We start from the raw sequence: 3,105 nt of genomic DNA on the forward strand, positions 1-3,105 counted from the left end.
ACCTTTAAAGGTCCCTTCCAACCCAAACTATTCTATGATTCTATGATTCTATGATTCTATGATTCTATGACTGTGGCTCTAGAGCAAATCTGCAGTCTGTATTTTTCCCCTCAATGATTCAGAAATTTATTTTAAATAACTTCAGCTTTATTATCTTTCTGCTTCAAACTTAGCTGATATTGAACTATTCATTAAGACAAGCAGAAGTGGAGACACTTATTTATAGCGCTAAAAAGTACTAAATGCTTGGCTGGAAGCAAGCAGTAAAAAAATAAAATAATTTTGTTACTAGCCACAGAGGTGTTTAGAAATGGGTAATATCCTGCAAGGTTCTAGGGTACCATGAATCACGGGAGAAAGGGGGTTCGTGTGTTACACAGAGGAAGTCTTCCAAAGTCTTGCTTACTGCTGCTCATGGTTAGGGCACCTCTAAAATCCTTTTATTCCCCACGCTTTTGGTGACATGTTATGAACTTGCCCACCTTCAAATCTGTAGGTCTCAGAAAGACTGAGGAAGATGTAGACTATTTGAATTATGCCCTCTAAAATACAGGGTAGGGCTTTGTAGTCTGTGACTGTGAATCTAGCCATATATAAACCTGAGCTCAAATTTCAAATCAATTTCAAGTCAAATCAGAGGTTTGAGTGTGATAAATAAGAATAGTTATCAGGAATAGGTTGTCCCTGCAGTGTTAGAACCAGAAGCTGCAGCAACTCTGCAGTAAGTTGTTGACTATGTACTGTTTGCTTCCGCCATAGACAGCTGGTCAACATGAATGCTCTGGGTTGTGAGGATATAGATGATAATATTTAATTATGCATCAGGTGAAACTAATGTTATCTGTAGCTCTTACACTCTAGCTAGATAATATTTATTTAAAACAGTTTTTTAAGGGAGTAGCAGCTAGGGGTGGTGGAACTTAAGCTTTGTTGAAAGGGAAAATGACATTGATGAAATAACATCCCGCTCACCACCACTTTCCAGGGAATCTATGCCCAAGTAATCTGAATTCTTCCCATGCTATCAGGAATCTATGCCCAAGTAATCTGAATTCTTCCCATGCTATCAGACACAAGTGAGGGCACAAACAAGCTCCTGCAATCTCATCCATTCTGGGAAAACCTTTGCATGTCCTCTGTGTTGTTACGTCCTGGAAGATTTCCCTCTCTGAGTGCTGTTTGCTGGAGAGATTCTTTTGGTTGCCCAGCTACCTAGTATCAGCCACAGCAGAGGCTTGCTTTAGGGTTTCATACTTAGTGTGTGTCCCAACTTTTTGCTCTGCCTAAACCCTAGTAATTGTAAGCCTTAAGACACACTATATCTTCTGCATAGTTTAGCGTTGTTTTCGTGAGAAACATCTTGCCTTTTCCTTATGCAGGCATAATTGCATGTAACTTTTTATTTTTCCTTGGCATTCATTTTTCACACAACCCTCTCCTAATTTTTGCTTTCAGTCCTCGTGCCGTCTGAGCCTCCTGTGTATTATGAACCTCAAGCTGAAGAAAAATTGTTTATCCAGGTTTCATTCTAAAAGTTATAGCTACAGCCATAAGCAAGGGAGCACAGAATCTATAGCTCAGTTTCCATTATCTCCTCAGAGGCACTATCTGTCTGGGGCACTAGCTATTCCAGGAGCCGTATCTACTTCAGGGCCTGTGTCCAAAGAGACAAGCTGACGCTGAAATTGCAGCTGACAGCACTTGAGTACACTGGCTTTCAGAGCACGTGGTGAAACTCTTAGTACTGGCTCATGCAGATTTTATTAACCATTTATACAAACGTTATCCTGCCACTTCCTCCAATGAAGTGTCCCTCAAGCAATCCTTTCTGCCACCTGAATGTGTTCTGCAAAGAACTGTGCAGCTAAATAGCCATTAAGAAAATGACCTCTGTTTAAAAAGTGAAAATAAGAATATAAATAAGCACCTTTGAGATCTGTCAGCTGCATGGCTTTTGAACACTTTGCATTAGGGTTTCCATTCAAAGTGAAGCACTTATTTTAGCTCACCACAAACCTCTGTTGTTGTCATAAAAATGTACAGCATTTTATGTTTGTTATTTTTTAAAAGCAAGCATAGCTGTATAGATAGATGGTTCCTTATTTAAACAAGAAAAAGAAATTTTATCCTTAATCATGAAAATTCATTCTTCCAATGTAATAGGCTATCACGCTACTTCAGCTTTTCAGGTTTATTAGATTATAGAAATACATAATCCGTGAATTATTTCTCGTCTCATTGTCTGTCTCAGACTGGTTTACACTAGCTTGGTGTGACTTTAAATTCAGTTGTTCAGATGTCTGCCTTGTGGAAGACATGGTTTCAAATCATACGGTGGCTCGTATGTAAAAATTACCTTGATACATCATTCTAGCTACTGTCTAGATAGGACACTAACTTGCTGCATGGAGTAGCATAACTGGGAGGAGAAGAGAGTCACGTCTGGAACGTGAGATAGTAATTTAGTTGTCTGTGATCGACGAGCAGCGTGAGAGAATTTGTACAGATCAGTCCAAACAGTGCTTGCTTCAAATGCTGCAGTACTTGTAGTGGTAAAGTTTGGCCTCGCAGCTCTTAAAAAAGTTAGACATACACAAAATGGGGAAGTACTTTAAATGTTGCTTAGGAGCAGCATTCCTTTAGTAGAGAAGTATAGCCAGTGTTACTTCTTCAAAGTAAAGGGAGAAGTTATAAGGGTGATGCCTGCATCCTGGGTGTATACAGTACTAGCATCAAAGGGAATAAGGGCCATGACTGAATTTTAGCTGGCACAGAAGCTGTGAATAGCATGCTTTATTTGTATGTAATATGTTCTTCTTGGTGCAACTGGAACATCATTCTGTAATGCGGGAAATATTCGATCACAGGAGTTAAGCTATAAAGGATCTTCATCAAGCTTTCATTCATATTTAATTATGCCTAGCATTAAAAAACAGGGACAGAGAGAAACATGTGGCTCGTGGAAAGCTAAATGTCATATGTGATGAGTAGGAAAAGGGAGACTGTTACATGTTGGGGAGAATACGTACATTCTCAGACCTGTGCTGACTTTAGCAGGATTAGCTTAGGTATCTGTACACCACACTCACAGATCTGGGAACAGAG

At 39.5% G+C, this 3,105-nt stretch overlaps 1 protein-coding gene across 1 annotated transcript in view; it reads left to right on the top strand.

The window, feature by feature from the left end:
- Positions 1–3,105, top strand: part of SH3BGR (SH3 domain binding glutamate-rich protein) — a 30,288-nt gene that overhangs the window by 3,715 nt on the left and 23,468 nt on the right. The window lies entirely within an intron of this gene.

The sequence above is a fragment of the Pygoscelis adeliae genome, unplaced genomic scaffold (assembly GCF_000699105.1).
Source record: "Pygoscelis adeliae isolate BGI_AS28 unplaced genomic scaffold, ASM69910v1 Scaffold154, whole genome shotgun sequence".
NCBI classification, from domain to species: domain Eukaryota; kingdom Metazoa; phylum Chordata; class Aves; order Sphenisciformes; family Spheniscidae; genus Pygoscelis; species Pygoscelis adeliae.